An 18,850-nucleotide genomic window follows, 5' to 3' on the forward strand; every position below is an offset into this window, starting at 1 on the left:
GCAGTGTTTAATGAAGACCTACTAAGTGTCACGTACCATTCCAGGTACTGGAGATAAAACAATGGACCAAACAAAGTACCATGCCTACATTCCACTGGAGGAAACAGAAAACAAACAAAACAGGTAAATATGTCAGAGTTTATTATGTGCTGTGAAGAAAAGTAAAGCAAGGTAGGGAAGATAGTTCCAGAGTGAGCAGAGGTTGCTATTTTATACACGGTAGGCTGGGAAGGCCTCTGTAATAAGGTGACAATTGAGCAGAGATTTGAATTAAGTAAGAACAGACTGATACCTGAGATAAGAGTTTCCTTGGCAAAGGGAATAGCAAGTACTGTGTCTTAAGGTGGGACTGTACTTGAGGTTGGAGGAACAGCAAAGAGGCATATGTAATTATAAAGCAGTAGTGGGAGTTGAAATTGTGAGAGATGAGACCTCAGAGGTAGTTAGGAGCCATTGTCATAGAGGGCATTGCAAGATATTGTAATGACTTTGGCTTTAACTTAGTGTGATGGGAGCCTTGTGGAGATTGTAAGGAGAGAAGTGATGTGATCTGACTTAGGTTGTAAAAGACTTCACAAAAGCTCAAATATGTGAGAGGATGGACAGATACATCATATTTGCCTGAATGCTGTCACAATGTATAGAGACATCTACAGTGGACAATTAAAGTAGTGGCTTTAGTGGAAATAATGTGGGGTCAATAGCTTTTGGATGGAACTAATGAGGAAGAATGAAAAATGGGGGCAGCAACCAAAGTCCTGGTTCTAGGGCTAAAAATCAGACCTGCAGAATTGGAGCGTGTGGTGATTGTTGTATTATAGGCAGCTCTAGCATGCAATCCCCAGAGGGGGTAATCAGGAAGTTCTTCCTAATTCTTCCAAGAAAGAGACAGTCACTCACCAACATGCTTGAGCAGATGGAAGACTATTTCAGAAACAAAATTAGGTAGGACTTGGGGCCAGATGTTAGTGAGATGATTACCTGTGGCTGATGAGACCCAGGAAAATATGTGAGTCTTATCCTATTAAAATTTTCAACCAATGTCAGGCTGGGGACATCTCTTCTCTGTAACTTTCTCCAACATCCCCACACCATATAAAACTTGTGGAATAATTTTGTTCCATATTTGCATTTTGACAACATTTCTACATATCTCTTTTATGGTATTCTACATATGTTGACACGTTGGATTACAGATATTTATTGATATGTCAGTCTTCGCTAAATTTTGAGCAAGTTAGATACTTGGAACCATGTCTTATCTTTGTATCTCACTAGTGCAGCATTTGGCACGTAGGGTTTACTACTAAATAAATAGTTATGTATTTCTACTAACAAGCAAGTAAATATAGCTTTTTCCTACTAGCTCTTATTTTTAAAAAAATCACCCCTAAAACTAGTTATCCACCCTTAACTGGATTAAAAAAAACTCCACATTGGCTGTTCACTGTTGTCATTATGGAGGGTTTGTAGGTTTTATTTCCCTCAAAATTTTGAATGAGAGAACCAAGTTTTTCCACTAAGAAATAAGCTTTCAAGTGAAAAAAAAGAGCAAAATTGCTTTAAAGGGGAAAAAGGCATCTTGGTTTGCATAATTTTAAAAGAATTTGCTTGAACATACACACACGTGTGTGTAATTATATAGAATAGATAACAATTATAAAAATAAACGTGTAGCACATCAACTTAATAGTTATATTAAAATTTTTATTGAGTACTTACTCCATGACAGAGTTATTCTAAGTGCTTTATATATTTTTTATTATTTAAACCTCTTAACAACACTATTGTCAATTTTGTGTGTCAATAAATTTGGAAATATAGAAGTAGGTGATTTTCTACCAAAATCAACATTAAAATATCTGTTTTCTGGATTCATAAATAGGGTATGAGAATTTGGAAAGCTAGTGAAAAGTCTATTTCCCAACTTTTAATTAGACCCAGAGGGGTGAGTTTTACTCAATCTCTAAAGAACAGATAATCCTTGATTCAAGCAGTTCTGATAAAGAAAACAACTGAAATATTGCCAACTCATTTTACGAGGCTGACCAAAATCAGGCGAGGATATAACACAAACTAAAAACTGTTCTTAAATTTCAGGTATGAAAACAATTGCAAATACCCTAAGTTCAAGCAAGTAAAATCATTACCTATTAGAACAAGTACGTTTTATTATAGAAACCCAAAGATGGCTCAGCATTCTGAAATTTGCTAATGTAATTGAGTGTATTATCAATGTAAAATTAGATTTTTACATCGTACATTATCAACATACAATTTGATTATCTGGATACATTAATAAAAACTGATAAAATACAATAAGTCCTAATTTGATAAATGAATAAAACACTTAGCAATCTAAAAATAGAGGGAAACTGCATTTACAAATGGTGTTCTATCAGAAATCTACAACAAACATTGTAATTAGAGAAAATTAGAGTAAAACATTAGAAACATTCCTCTCAAATCTAGGTATAAGCAATGATTACTACTGTATGACATCCTACTGCGTTGCAGCCCCTGCGGCTAGACAAGAGAAAGTACTTCACTGCTGAAACTTTTTTGTTAGTATCTAATCCACATTTCCCCCAAAGGAAAAATATGAAAATATGGATATTAATACCAACTTTACACCATTTTAAAGTATACTTGAAGATACTTTTTCCTGTAAAGCATTTAGTAGAGTGTCTTACACAGAATAAGCACTTAATTACTTATCATCACCACCATCATTGTCAGCATTTTCTCCCTGAGCCTGCAAGTTTAAAGACCCAACCAAAACCATGGTAATTTCTAATATATTTAACAGGGTTGATCTGCACCTAGGTAAAGGTAGAGATTAAACCTATCCACCTTTAATAGGCGTAAACTCACAGGGACATGGAGAATGGGAGAGGAGACAGTGTATCAAAATTTTGGAAGCTGGAAAGTACTTGAATAAGTCATAAACATTTCAGGAGAATAGAAAATTCCCCAATGATTTGGGAATTCTTGGGCTAGGAACTTGCAGAAGAGGGTATGGGAGGGTGGGAATGAGGTAAAGAAATTTGGGTAACAGTCTTTTTAAGAAGCCAGATTTATAAATTCCCTGCTCCATACCACATAGGCAAACATTTGCCCCCATCCCCTACACCTCTCCCCACTCCTCACCACAAGACTTTTTACTTGTGAGAGTAATTTACTTGGGAGATACCACCAGGCACCACTGAGGTTGAGGGTACTGTACTGCAAACAGGGGGATTAACTCGATGTGTGCATACCACATACAGAGACCATAAAACTTCTTGCCTTTTTCAGCTGGAATTCAGGTCTTTACCTTCTAGGTTGTTTAGAAGAATTTCCTCTGGGAAATCCAGAAGAAATTTAAAAAATACAGCAGAGGTTTTCTAAAATTAACCAGTTCGGTCAGATCACTTTGTTCAGTTGCATTCATGTCCTCAGAGCTTCCAATCTAATTTTAGACCACTTCACATAAATACCAGCAGATAACACTAAACATCTGAGGAAAGCCTCTAATCTGAAAGATAGAGAAGGCAGAAAAAATAATCAGAAAAGGAGAGACTTGGAGGAAACAGAAAATACAAGGAGAAGAAAGCCACATAAAACAAAACCAAAGAAAGCTATAACAACAAAACCAAAATTCCCAAAATGAAAGAAGAACAAGTTACCATGAAAAGGAACACTCAAAAATTAAAACAAGCTCTTGGAAATTTAGAACATCATAGAAGACCTAAAATAACTCAATAGAAGGGTTGGAAGATAAAGATTGAGGGGGGGAGAGGATTTTTAAAATAAAGGAAATGAGATGATTTTATAAGCTTCCAGACAGGAAAAAAAATGTTACAAAGCACTAAGAAATCAAATAACTTCAGAATTCTGAATCCTGAAAGGTAACAGAATGAAGCAGTATCCTCTCTGAGGAAAAATTAATTTCATTCAAAAATTTCCATACTCACCCAAGTTATCAACAAGTGGAAGCATATTCTTAAGACATTTTCATACACATAAAGTCTCAAAAATTATCTCCCACTCATTCTTAGGAAGCTGCTAAAAGAGGTGCTCAACAAAATAAGGGTGTAATCGGAGGACAAGGAAGGCATGAGATTGCAGGGACCTCCACTCTAGAAACAAAGTGCATTCCCAGGAGGATGGGAAAGGGTAATTCCACGGTGATAGACTAGTGAGAAACTCATTCAAGTTGAGGAAGGTCAGAAAACTCTGGGAAAGGTGCTTCCAAGAATGTGAAATTAATAGATGACGTAAAATGCTTTGAGGATGAGTTGGTGATAAGTAAACCAAAAAGAAGCAAAGTGAAAAAATAAAAAAATACATAAATTCAAGGGAAAATGAAAAGTTATATAGGATGGGAAAAGTAATTATACTAAAGGGCTCAGCTATTAATAGCATTTACATATTCTTAATATTCTAAATATAATTCTAAATATAATGGAAGGATGGGAGGAAAAAATTGTGTGTGTACAAGTGTATGTTTGCAAGAATGTGGTGGGTGTAGGGGGTAGTGACTTCCATAGCAGAAAGTCAATAGATAATGCCTAAAACTGAAAATTCAAGAAATAACATTAACAACCATGTACCATGTTACATAGTTCAAAAGGTAAATAACAAAAGAAGTGACTAAAGTAGCTGAAAGTAGTTTCCTATAACAGCAAGAAATGGGAGTGGGGTGGGAGAGAGGACTGCTGTTTTTCACAGTAAACCTTTTGTTATTTTACCCTTTTTCAAAGTGCTTGCGTGTATATCTTTTATAAAAGTAAATGATACATTTACATTTTAAAAATAGGCCCTGGTCTTGAAGCTTCTCAGCTCACAGCCTGTTAGTGATTCCCTGGTGACACCTCCCTGATGCGTTTTTATCTTCATTTATTCATGTTTAGACCAGTGGTTGGTGTCACACTCATAGCTCGAAGTTTACACACGAGCTGCAGACAAGTTTTTTATGGTTTGTACAATGTTGGTCCAAAGAGGGTTTTACAAGTTTGAATTGGTTGTCATAATCTAAAATTGGGAGTTTCACATAAAAACATGACTTCCAGTTTCTGCTGAAAATTCAGAGACTGGCAACAGCTTCCAGGGTGGCACATATTGGCTGAACGTGAGTAGCCATGCCCATTGCACCTGGGTCACGTGCTCTCTAGTTCTCCACAGTCCCTCCCATTCCTGCTGTTTATTTGACAGTGAAACAATCTGTCATTTGCCATTTATCACTGTACTTGTGCTCCTGCTTTCTTACCGTGGAGTTCAGAGAAATATTTCTCTCTCAAAATTGGAAAATCAAAGTGAGAGGGCAATATATTGAGAGTACATATTTCTTACTCCGATTGAAGAGGATGCTGGTTGTTCAGTGTGCAAACCAAATGTGTATGTGTTAGAAAAACACAGAGTAAGACATTATTATGAAACACTATTATTTTGGTCAGAATTATGATAAATATTTGAAAATATTCATAATTCAAAAAATCCTTAATGCCCAAGATATAAAAGACTTATAATTTTCACAATTTTTTTTCTATGTGTGAAAAAAGGGAGTACTACTGTGGAATGCAGTTATGTCTTAAGTAAAATTATTCTCTAGGTATTTAAAGCCTCTGACAGATGAGAGTATCTATTGAATGCAGCAGAGATGGTGAATCTGAGACTACAGATAATAATTTCTAACTTAATTCTTACAGAAATACTACTTAGCATGTTGAAGAGTTAGCTAAGAATTTCCAGAATAATTGCATGAAAAAGTTAAATTGTTTGTGGCATTTTTCTACTGTGGGTGTTGAGAATAAAAATATAAATAACTCTACCTAGACAACAGTATTTATTCTGACAGATTCTTGTATGATCAAAAAATTTTGGGCAAGGTGTCCATGACAAGCACAGCATTCGGAACTGATTTAATCTTTGTTTTGAAAAGCATCTTGTAAATTTTAACATAGACTGGTCAAAATTGATAAGAGTGCCTACAGATGGTGCAGCTAAGGAATGGTTCTTCAAACGCTGGATCTGTTATAGAACATAAATTCAAGGAGAAAACATTTTGCAATGTTGAATGAACATAAGTTCATTGCATCATTCATCGGGATAGAATTGTGTTCAGAAGTTCAAAGTGAAAGCCTTCATATATCATATAGAATCCTATCAACTGTAAGGAATAGAAAATTCCAACTCAAGTTGGGTTAAAAATATGAAAATTAATAATTTTATATGTAGAAAGTTCGGATAAAGGGAAGGTTTTAGGGTTGATGGATTCAGTATCTTGATGTGTCATTAAAGACCATATGCTTCCTCCATGTCAGTTTTATATTCAGGCTTTAGCATGATGCCTGATTGATGAGGTGCTGGACACATTTTTTAAAAACTTTAGTATCCAGTGGAAGATGAGAGATCTTTCCTAAAACCAATCACTGGAAAGAAGAATTATATTAAGACCAGTAAAGCCTACCCTGGAAGCTGGAAGTTGGGTCACTTTCCCCTGAAATACATGAACAGTTAGAAGAGGTTGATTTTCTAGAAAAAATAATCAGGATTCTATTGGGACAAAAGAAAAGGGATAGAGATATTTGGTAAGAATAGATACTGTTATCTTAGTTGTGTTCTCCTGACTTAAAACTGGAGACAGTTCAGTCTTGATTGATGAACTGCAAACACAATGTGGTGGTTGGCTCTGTTAAACTGAGGTTAGGTGGTTTTCTTATGAAGTGGTGCTGAATCATTTTACGGAAATTTTAAAGCAGTGAAAATCAGCTAACCAGTGAAGACTAGATCAAACATTTTTGGATGAACATTTTAACCGATTGAAATCCTTTGACTGTTTCTCGGCAAGGTCTTCAAAAGAATTCATAGCAGTATACCAAGGTATGCTTTAATTTGCTCTTTTCTAGGGAAATTATGACTCTGGGAACTTCATTAGGCAGGGCACAAACTGGCCTGCTTTGCTGAGCAGAAGTTGGTTTTCAAAATGAAAGTAATGGTACGAGTTGCATTCTAAAATTTTAGGGATTACAAACCAATTTCAAAAAAAAAATTCTTTGGTTTCAAACTTTATGAAAATAAACTATTATTTTCCAGTTTTCTTTTCTCTCCTCAGTTTGAAAGTGTGAATGAAAAAGTGCTAATGGATGTTATTGAATTATAAGACCACATAGTACTAAAACTAAATAGAATAATATTAGAAACAAAAATTCTGTAAATATCCTAGGAGTTGGTTACCTAAAAATACAAATCATGCTGCAAGATTTTATCCATGTTCATGAGTAACTATATTTGTGTACCATTCTTTTCAACTAGGAAACTGCTTAAAAATAAGAACTGCTCCTAAAAGATCAAAACTAAAATAATACATGATTTTTATATTATGGTACCACAGAAGTATGTCAGGTTTCAGATTGCAAATCAAAGCAGTAACATGTCATTAAAGAAAAGTTTTAAGAGTTAAATATTACTATAATTAAAACTGTAATATCCGGTATTATTCATGTTTTATTTTGCTGAATGCTTACACTGAGATTATATTTCTCTAGTAGGATTTTTTTTTAACACATGTTCTGCTTTTTGTGTTTCAGTTACTGCCCATAGATATTTAATTTGCTATGTTTTAGGTCTGAATGAGTAATTTTGTCTTAAAACTCATTGAAAATTGTATGTAGGACTGGGAAAAGATTCTGCCTTGACCCTATGAAGATTGCTTTCTTAATCCCAGGGTTGTGTTGAGGCTGTTTCTTTAGTGATTTATAGTTATATTTTCTGATGGTGCTATCTTCATTTAGTTCTAGATCTTATTGGATGTAATGGTGACTTTTATGTGTCAGTTTTATTTGTCTGGCCATGGAGTGCCCAGGTACTTGGTCAAACATTATTCTGGATGTGTCTGTGAGGGTGTTTTCTGGATGAAATTAACATTTGAATTGGTAGACTGAGTAAAACAGATTGCTCTCCCTAAAGTGGGTGTGCCTCATTCAGTCTGTTGAAGGCCTGAATAGAACAGAAAGGCTGAGTAAGAGGGTATTTTCTCCTATCTGACTGCCTTGACCAGGGACATTGGTTTTTTTTCCTGCCTTCAGTCTTGAGCTGAAACATCTTCCTAGGTCTTGAGCCTGCTGGCTTTCAGGCTGGACTGCACTGTTGGCTCTCCTGGTTCTCAGGTCTTCAGACTTGGAGTGGAACGAAACCGTCAGCTCTCCTGGGTCTCCAGCTTGCCAAATGCAGATCTTGGGACTTGTCAGCCTCCTTAATTGCATGAGCCAATACCTTCTAATAAATTTCTCTCTTTCTATCAAAAAATATATGTTTCTATATATAGATAGATATCTACATAGATATGGAGAGAGTGAGAGAGGTATATATATAAAGAGGTTTATTAGAAGGAATTGGCTCATGTAGTTATAGAGGCTACAAGTCCCAAGATCTGCCTTTGGCAAGCTGGAGACCCAAGAGAGTCGATAGTTTAGTTCACGTCCAAGTCTGAAGGCCTGAGAATCAAGAGAGCCAATGGTGTAGTCCACCATGAAAGTCAGCAGACTCAAGACCCAGGAAGAGCCAATGTTTCAGTTTGAAGATAGATACATGGATAAATAAAGATAAATAAACATCCTATTGATTCTGTTTCTCTGGAGAACCCTGACTAATACACTGGAAAGCATTTTTTTCTTGTCCTCTTGCTTCCAGCAAAAATTACATTAGGCAAGGATTGGTTTCATGCTTCTTCTCTTGACTTTAGCTGGACCCAACATTTCTGTATAGTCTATTAAAGCATTACTTCTCAAACTTGGGACCTTGTTAAGATGCAGTTCTAGTATAAGAAGTCTGGAGTAAGGCATTAATTTCTGCATTTCTAGCAAGCTTTCAGCTGATACCAATGCTGCTGGTCCCAGAACCATTGTTCGAATAGTAAGGTGTTTGAGGATTGCATTCTTATAAACATTTGACTCACCCCTAAACTTTGACAATATATTAAGGCTCACTGTCTGTAGCCTTGGTCTACAGATTTGCACCTTGACATTTCAACACAAAAGTTACCTTAAATGAGACCATATCTTTCAGAACCATCTATTGCCGCCTAATGACAGCTTAGAAAAACAGTGAGGGTGAGGTCTTATTAGAAAATCATACTATACTTATAGCATAACTGTCATATCTTTAAAGAAAATTATCAAAACTGATTTCCCACCAACATTGTGACTTCTCCAATAGAATTAAGTTAGATATTAGAAAATTTTCGCTAGTTCCCCTTACTTTACACTCATCATTTACTATATTTGGAGTAACGAAATAAACAGAGCTTTCAGAGTTAGATATAACAGGGAAATAACTTCTTTGGACTTCAATTTATTATCTGTCAAGTGAAACATACTCCTTACTACCATACAAAACCTCTTTTATTTGGAGCCCTTACTAAAAATATAAATCTGCATAGCAGAGGCAGTAGATCGTAGACAACTTGGGATGTTTTCATTTCTTCATTTGGTATTGCCAAATTCATGGAAGCAAGGAAGTGTCTAAGACCAAGTCTGACTCAGAAGTTTTTTTTTCACTACCTAATAGTTCTTTAATTCTCCTTTTGCTTATTACTTCATCCTCTCAAACAACACTATAACCACCTATTTCCATATGAAGGAAACATAGAGGAAGAAGTAAGGTAGAGGAAACCTTATCAGAAGATTGTTGCTATTCATGCTTTGTTCTGGGAACTGCTATCTTAATCTGACTAAGATCACAGCACTTTATAATTGTCATTATCTGCCTGTAAACTCTGAAGAAATCCGGCTTGTCGTAGTGCCCTGAGTCAAACCATAAAATCTATTTCAATATTACTCCTTAGCATAATTAATATTATTTAACTCATTGGTGGTCTCTCTTGAAGTTTAATAATATAAGAAAGATTTTAATTTTTGAGGAAAAGAAATTAAGAAAACACACACAAGAGGGAAGAGATATGGGGACATATGTATATGTATAACTGATTCACTTTGTTATAAAGCAGAAACTAACACACCATTGTAAAGCAATTATACTCCAATAAAGATGTTAAAAAAAAACCCAAAAAACAGACATATCTCTACAATGACATACTGTGGTTTTTTCCTCTAGCTACCAAATCCTAATTTATATATATATAAAATTTGTGCTATAAAGATGCACTGCTGCCTTTGCCTGGGTCGTCGTCTTTTTTTTTTTTTTAATTTTTTATTGGAGTATAGTTGATTTACAATATTGTGTTTCAGGTGTACAGCAAAGTGAATCTGTTATGCATATATCCATTCTTTTTTAGATTCTTTTCCCATATAGGCCATTACAGAGTACTGAGTAGAGTTCCCTGTGCTATACAGTAGGTCCTTTTAGTTATCTATTTTATATATAGTAGTGTGTATGTATCAATCCCAATCTTCCAATTTATCCCTCCCCCCCACCCCTGTGTCTGGGTCTTCTAAAGTAGAACTGGAGACAAGAATTAGGTTGGCAGTAATTTGGGAGGAATGTACAAGCCTTAGGCATTGAGAGTGAAGGAAAATGGAAATGAGGCAAGGCATGTAATGTGATACATACAGCAAGTCACTAGGCAGACTTGTTTACTTGGCCAAGTACAGGGCTTGCAAGGAAGGAATACAAAAGGCATTGAATTTGGAGTAATCTATAGGAGAGAGAAATAAAAGGGTATTTATCTGGCTAGTTCCTTCCTGTTTCCCATTTCCTAGTGGTCACTGTTTATACCATGGGGACTAAGGATTCTGGATTGCATCATTTGGCCTTTCATCAACCACTCAAATAATGAAGTCCCATAATCTACAGTGGTGTTTAATCCAAGTTTGAAAATAGCAGGATTACCCGGTGCAGGTGGGACACTGACTGAGAGAGAAAAAGAAAGAGGCAGTTGCAGGAAACCTACTGAGAACTCCATGTTAGAATATCCAGGTATTACAGACTCTGTTTTGCACAGTAATGTGTGTAGCAGTTTAGTAACTTCTCTAGAGTTTTAGTTAAAATCAGACTTTTTAATAATAAATCTTAAAGTCATTTGTTTATCCATCCTTTAGGAAATATTTCTATTGGCACAAATGCTGTGATAGCGTATCTACAGGATTTCTGGGGTAATTTTACTTAAAATGTGGGTCTGCAGAGAAGCGTGAAAATACACTTTTGGTTAGCACTATATGGCAAATAAAAATAATTTTAAATACTTTAAATGAGAATGCTGAAAGTTCTTTTAGAAATGGAACTAGTTATTTTCTGGGTAAATACTTTGCAAAAGTTTTGCACCTCAGTGTAGGTAGTGAAGAATGCAGATGCTGACCTTGAGGTTTTCTTTGATGAGTAAATGACCAAACTGAGTGACAGAAAGGACCACGCTAATAATGCATTCAATCTATCTGAAGCCTATGCCATTTTAATATCTCTAAGACGTCTGTCTGAGTATAATTTTTGTATACTGTATGAGTTCTTAATGAGCTGGTCTCACAATTTTACAAGCACATTTGTTTGTGATTTCAGAGAAAAGTTAAGATTTCAGTGTTAGATTTTCATCGTGCTTCTGTAATATTTCAGACTTTGATTACAGTCCACAAGAGATCTCTGAGAAATAAAATAAATGATGTAGTGAGATAGAGAGCAAGCATCTATCATCTGATTATAGAATGGAGCACTGTTTTCAAGAACAAATCAGAACTTATGGAAAAAGCTATGAAATAGAGACATGAACTTCTATAAAATATTTGGAATTAGATGTGCTGATGGTACTGTCATATATACCAGCTGGAAGAATATTTCTGCCAATTTTGGAATTTGCTTAAAAATGAATAGTTCTAACTTTAGGGGAAAAACTCAACTCTTTGAATTTAGTGTTCATCCTGGGTAGAAACAATATATGAGCTTTATTCTACCAGGATGTTTTAAAAATTAATCACATGATATTTTGCTTCTGCCAGAATGGCAGACTTGGTTGTCTGTGAGGAAATTCTCACAACAGAACAATATACTTTTAAGGAAGAGGAACATCTGAAATGTGAAGGAACTGGTGAGAAATGAAATGGAAAATGTACATAAACCTAAACAAATATTGTATATATAGAGAGACAAGAGAACGAAAATACAGAACAGCAATAGCATGTTTGTTAGGTAGGGCGTGATTATATTTACAGTGTTTTAAGAGTTGTGTATTATTCTGGAGAGGGGTTGATAAACTGTTCAATATTAGAATTTGGGGGGTAAAGTTCAAAGATAAAAGCTAAAAGAAATGTAGGATACACATTGTTAAAACAGTAAGAAGAAAAAACAAAAGCAATAGTATAGAAAAATAGGACAAACAGAAAACATTAAGATAGTAACAAGTAAATTTGAATAGATTAGCAACCACAGTAAAAATGAATTAATTATATGTAAATCTGAAAAAAAGGAAGAGTAGAAATGAATTAGAGTTTAGACATGTAATTTGGAAAAACACCATTTACAATAGGCATGTGAAAAAAGAATAACTTACAGTGTTGCTTACCCCACAGTTCTATTAGGGTTAAGTTGTAATCCACCACAGTCACTGACCGACAGCACTCTGAGAAGAAACTAAGACATTAACAGGATGGGCACTCTGTGCTTTGGACAAGCAGGCCCTTGGTTATATGTGTATCTCAGGAAGAATTTTAATGAACCCAGATTCTTGCATCTTTCAATACATACAAAAGCATGAAAATCATTAACTTGAGATATCTGTTCTTTGTAAATAGCAGTAATCTTTTACCAAGATGTATGCTTGACTGCACGTATTTCCTAGCTAAAACTCATATATAAACCGGCTTCTCCCCTACCTCTTTGGAGCAGTTTCCTTAGAGCTAACTGAGCTGCTCTCTCGCAGGATATAGTCCTCAGCAAGACCCCGAATACAACTTAAACTCACAACTCTCGTGTTGTGCGTTTTTCTTTCAGTTAACAGGCATAATAATAATAAAACAAAGCCATTAGTACCCAGATGAGTAAGAAGCGTATATTTTTGAAAGATATTAAAGAAGCTCTAAGTAAATAGATATGTATTCTATCTATATTTATGGAAAGAAAAACACAAAATCATAAATAATTAAATTCTCCTCCCAAATTTTTAAATTCATGGCAATTCTGTCAGAATTCCAGCAGGTTTTATATGGAACTTAAAAATCTCTTCTACAATTTATATGGACATACAAAACCCAAAGATTGGCAAAGACCTCCTGTGGGAAGAGAATAATGTGAGAACTTGCCCTATGAGTTATCACAACACAAATTATAATAATTAAGATGATATATATTGGTTCAGGCTGGGATGACATATTAAATGTTTTAACAATTTGTGTGATGCTGATACTAAGCAATCAGACTTCTGACCAATCAGAATAAAGATCTAACAAATCAGACCAGGTAAGAGTAGATATGTTGTATTGGTGTGTATTGGCTGAATATCAGTCATGCCTATGATCCAAAAAGAATATAATATGACTTCCTGTGTCAAAGGAAACATTTAGTGGGGGCAATCAGTGCAGAGCTCATGTCGAAAAGAGCTGGAAGATCAGATGGCTTCTCACAGGAAAAACATGCTATAAATATTGACAACGACTGTCCCTAGAAACTTTCCCAGACTTCTGATCTGATCCTTTATAATCCATAATGATTTACTAAGATATTCTTTCTTAATTTAAACTTAAGCATTTAGTTATATTCCTTTACTTGTCCTGCAACAGTTCTAAGAATGACCTTTATTTAGACTCTGCAGCCTGAAGAACCATGTAATTTTTGGCAAATGCTACCTATTTTATTTAAACAGGTAGAAACTGATACATTTTTCTAAAAGCAAGCAATGCTCCTATCCTCATTTTTACATGGTATGCAGATGTTCTTGCCAGTTATTGTCTTGTCTCAGGAAACAGTGATTGATATATTAGGAAATACCTTTGACAAGAGCCTAGAGTGGAGCATGCGAAATTGAATTGCCTCGGTAATTTTCTTTTCTTATTCCTTTATTATGTGGTTTCCAGGAGATGGTGAGGATAGAAACACTACCAATTTCCACTACTCAATGATTAATGAAATTTAAAGTCAGTTATAAAGAGTCTAAATTAAACTATCTCCAAGGTTTAGGTTAATGTAAAAATGACCAAACATTTTGAGCCTTAATATAAAACTAAAATAAATGACGTAAATATTTTTATTTCATTTTAACCCCACACACCCCTCACACAAGCATAATGTAAAACCATGTTTCTATTTCACAAGAAAGCAGTAAACATAAGTATCAAATCCAGTATATTCTGATTTGATGTACAAAATTATAAAAACAGAAACAAAAAATCAGTTAGCCAAGCTAAAACTACTTTTCCAAGAATTCCCTTCCACCTATAGTTTTGAATGAGGGTTGGCCACAGGAGATATAGTGAGATTTAGAGGGCAGAAATGGATCAGCTGCCATTAGCTTCTACAGTCATTGTAGGGTACCAGGTGCCACATGTAGCTAGCACATGTTGCTATTGGTCTGCTGGCCCATCTTGTTGGGATGAGGCAGCAGCCAGTGAAGCTGATAACCTTGACCACTAAATTTGGCCCAACTTCCTTTGCCAGTAGACATATTCCTTCCTTCCTATGAGAGGAGGTTAGGGTCCCTTTACCTCCTTCCCTGGTAGTTGTTTCCTTAGAAGGGACTGCGGATCTTCTTAAAGACTTAACTCCAACACTTCTCATTCTTTTTAGAGCTATAACCCAGGTACAAGTCCCAAAGGGCCCCAAAGGATAAGGTAAAAAGCATAACCTGTGAGGAGTCTCAAACCACACCAAAAATACCAAGATTATGCTAATTTATATTGATAAAAATCTAAGGGACATATATGGGAGTGGATACCAAGGAATAGTGCATCAGGGTAGAAGAACTATAAAGTTGGACTTGGCTGAATTTGTTAATATGGATGCACTAAGCAGAAATTCTAGATTCATTGTGTTAACCTGGGCAGCTTGGAGTAGCTCTCACAATTTCCTTGCTTGGTTGACTGAAACTTGGACCCAAAGTTGGCCCACACTGAAAAAAAAGTTGAATTGCCAAACCTTTTGTAAAACATACAGGCAGGTATCAAAAGGTGTAAGGATATCAGAATTCTAAAGTGGATTTATCATAAAAATCATGTACCCAACTCCTAACCGTTTCTTCCAGAAGGGTCCAGAGAACAGTCCCTTCATCAGGGTTGTGAGAAATAAGCATCAGTATCCTTTAAGGTCTCTGTTGTAGCTATTGTTGGTAGGTGATAAATGACAGCAGAAACTGCTGTCATCAGACTCAAGGCATGATTTCAGTAGAGATGATAGGACCCCGGAGCGCTGGAAGTCAAGTGGTGGCACGAAAATGCCAGAAACAAGTTGGACGTGGTTACTGTTAACAGGCAGTAGAGAGGGAGTAAGTAGAGTGGTTTGATCCTCAGAGATTGCTGGTACTGGCTAATTGATTTGACTGTTCCAGAACTGAAATATGTGAAGCAACCAATGAAGTATTACTTGATTTGAATAACCGGACAGTTTCTAGTTTGGTAAGCAAAAGTCTGAATTTAATCCCTTCAACCAATCCCCAAACTTAGGCCAATTCAACTACACTGAGACCTTTGAATAAAAGAGAGGCTGGCTTTCCTTGAAGAAGGACCGTGCTGTATTGCCAAGAATGTGCACTGTTAGCAATTATACTGATAAAATGAAGACAGGATGTGACTCTGACCTTGCACAACTTAGTCTTACACTAATCCCTGTTGGATACTATCTTTATATAAAATTTTGATATTTTATTCATCAGAGAGTTTTGCACTAATTTGATTTTTAAAATAGTTCATTAAAATATCATTTATCTTGATTATTAAGCTTTTGGGCACTTCATAAAATTTTGTAACAGGGATTAGTGCCTCACTCAGTTCCCAGTCTTGTATCCAGCTCTTTCCAGATCTCTTCCAGCTTCTCTGATTCTGGGACAGACACACGGGCAGTTCTGTAATGAAGGGTGCCTGTTTCTCCTGAAGATCTCCCGCATGGTTGAGGTTGGAGGTGGTGAGAGATAGAAAAGGGTTAAATTTTGACCATGTGATTTCAGTTTGTTAGTACGGGTTCCAGGTTCTATTTATCCTCATTCTCCTCTGCTTCATGTTATGCTTTTCAGCCCTACTTCTGGTCCTGCTGACTGACAGTAAATTCAGGCGGGCCACCAGACATAGAAGCAACAGCTTTTTGTAGATTTCTTCACCAGATGCCACAGTTGTGTAAGACCTAATCTCTGTAGTAAACCCTTTATTCCGTATCCCTCATAGCAGTTCTCCTCCTCTGCTTAAACCCTAACCAATGTACCCTCGGAGTTCCTAGGTGCTTTTTCTTTAGATTTTTTTTTTCCCCTTAAAGATTCCTCAGTACTCCCTTAACACAGAATTTTTTGGTTCCACCCTGATACCTTGCCAGAAATGTACAGACGCATTTGAACTTCAGCAGCATATATTGCTTGAGTTCTTTGCCAGAAGAATTTTTAGCTTGCATTTACATAAGCATCTGGCAGATTCTTTCTGACTGTTCAACAGATGTGACCAGACATATCTGGCTTTCTCTTTCTCAAACCGTAACCTAACCCCAGACTACCTAATATTTTACAACTCTTTGAAATGCAACCCCAATTAATAAATAACCTAGGATATGTCCTCCAAAGCTACTCAGATAAGTACATATTCTCTCTTATGTATTGCCCCACCAAGGAGCTGAAAGTTGGTTTTTAATGTTTGCTTATAATCATACTTCCCACCAAGCATCCTTTTTTTTCTAGGTGGAAGATCTATTCCTCAAATATGATTTTCTAGACTTACCATCTATATTAACTTCCTAGGGTTGCATAACAAAGTGCTGCAAACTGGGTGGCTTAAAACAAGAGAAATTTATTGTCTCAGAGTTCTAGAGGCTGTAAGTCCAAAATCAAGGCGTTGGCAGGGCCATCCTCCCTCTGAAACCTTAGAGGAATCCTTCCTTGCCTCTTGGTAGCTCCTGGTGGCTTGCCAGAAATCATTGGTGCTCTTTGGCTTATAGCTCCATAGCTCCAATCTCTGCCTTCATCATCACATGGCCTTCTCCGTGTGTGTGTGTGTGTGTGTGTGTGTGTGTGTGTGTGTGTGTGTGTACCTAACACCATCATTGCCAGCATCCTTAAAATGTGGTGCTAAATATGAAACAAAATACTCTGAATAAGTTTTGGTCAGAGCAGAAAATAGTGGAATTATTACTCTATTCTGCCATTCCCTTCATTATTTCATTAATCCTACAAATATTCATTGAGCTTCTATCCCATGTCTCACATCTTGCTTGTGCTGAGGATATACCAGAGTGGTAAAGAGACAAAGCTGCTATCTTCGTGGAGTGTATGTTCTAATTAGGGATGATAGACAATCGGCGCATAGACTTACGCTAGAATTCCAATTACCTCTAAGTGCTATGAGCAGGGTAATTGAAAAGAAGGGATGGGAGTGTTATTTGAGAAAGGAATGTCTTTGAGAAAGCAAGTAAAAAGGCTCTCAGGTGGGAGTGTGGTGTCTATGGGGAATTGAAGGTGCAGCAGGGAGGCCAGGGTGGCTGTGGCTGGAGGACATGAAGGAGTGACATGAAAGGAGGACAGAAAGGTAATCACAGCCTAGGAGGCAGGATTGCGGACTTTTGTCCTAGATGCGAATTTAGTTGAAGGCTTTTAAGCATCTGAGTCACATGATATAAGGTACTTTAAAGGGTGATTCCAGGTGCTGTATTGAGAGTAGGCTGTTATAGAACAGTGGAGAAAGCTGACATCTACTTTGGAGCCATTTACAGTAGTGCAGGTGAGAGATAATGGTAACATGGACTAACGTGATAGCCATAGTGGCGATAAAGAGGTCAGATTTGGGATGTGTTTGAAGACATAGGCCTTCAGGATTTGCTGATGGATTCAAGAGTAAGTGAGGGAAAAAGATGAGTATTAAATAAACCTCTAGTACTTAGAGGTTTCGAAGAAAAAGAGGACTCTTTGGAGGATATTGAGAAGGAGTGGCCTATGAAGCAAAATGAAACCAAGAGTGAGGTCCAAAACGCAAATAAAAAAGGTGTATTTAAAAGGAGGATGTGGTCAAATGGGTAAATGCTACTGTTAGGTCAGGTAACATAAGGACAGAGAATTGACCATTGGAGGTCATTGGTGAGGTGGCAACAGTCTGTGGAATTTCAAGAGAAAGTGTGAGCTGAGGTAAAATTGTGAATGAAGACAACCCTTATTACAATCACTATTGCAATCCAAATTATTACTGAAACACATACCCACCAGTTTCATTTCCACAAGTTAACTCCTTTCAAATTGTCTCACCAGCTGTTTTTGAAGCTTTCCAGATGGCTGATGGGCACGTACCCAGGAGCAATTTCCTAAATGGTGTCCACTCAGCTTCTTTATCTGTTCTTTGCTGACTAGTTATAAATATTAGTTTTCATAAAAACTAGCTGAAACACAATATGTTCCAAAAATATTTTACACAAGTTTTCATAAAAACTAGAAAATTAGATTCAGTTCAGTTTTTGTTTCCCCCCTTTTTTTGCCAAGATTACTTCATAGGTAGTGCTGTGTACTTTCTTCAGGAGGTATATGTTATCTGGTTATTTCTTTCCTCCTAATTGCAGCAGAAAAATGTTATATTTGAGTTGTCATTGTATTTTATTTCCATGATTTGGAGGTATCCAACAGTTTTATTTTAATGCCTAACTTTATTTTATTTTTCAATTTTTTAAATTGAGGTATACTTTATGTACAATATTTTATTCAGGTGCACAACATAGTGATTCACAGTTTTTAAAGGTTATATTCCATTTATGGTTA

The 18,850-nt window shown here is 36.1% G+C and overlaps 1 protein-coding gene across 1 annotated transcript in view; it reads left to right on the plus strand.

Moving 5' to 3' along the window:
- CHSY3 (chondroitin sulfate synthase 3) overlaps positions 1 to 17,263 on the plus strand; it is a 342,347-nt gene extending 325,084 nt beyond the window's left edge. The window contains exon 3 of the mRNA XM_082380778.1: positions 1 to 17,263. This exon is cut by the window's left edge and continues 22,566 nt beyond it. The gene's annotated coding sequence lies outside the window, so the exon portion shown is untranslated.
- The last annotated feature ends 1,587 nt before the right edge of the window (positions 17,264 to 18,850 follow it).

This window comes from Balaenoptera borealis (genome assembly GCF_965194805.1).
Source record: "Balaenoptera borealis genome assembly, chromosome: 2".
NCBI lineage: Eukaryota > Metazoa > Chordata > Mammalia > Artiodactyla > Balaenopteridae > Balaenoptera > Balaenoptera borealis.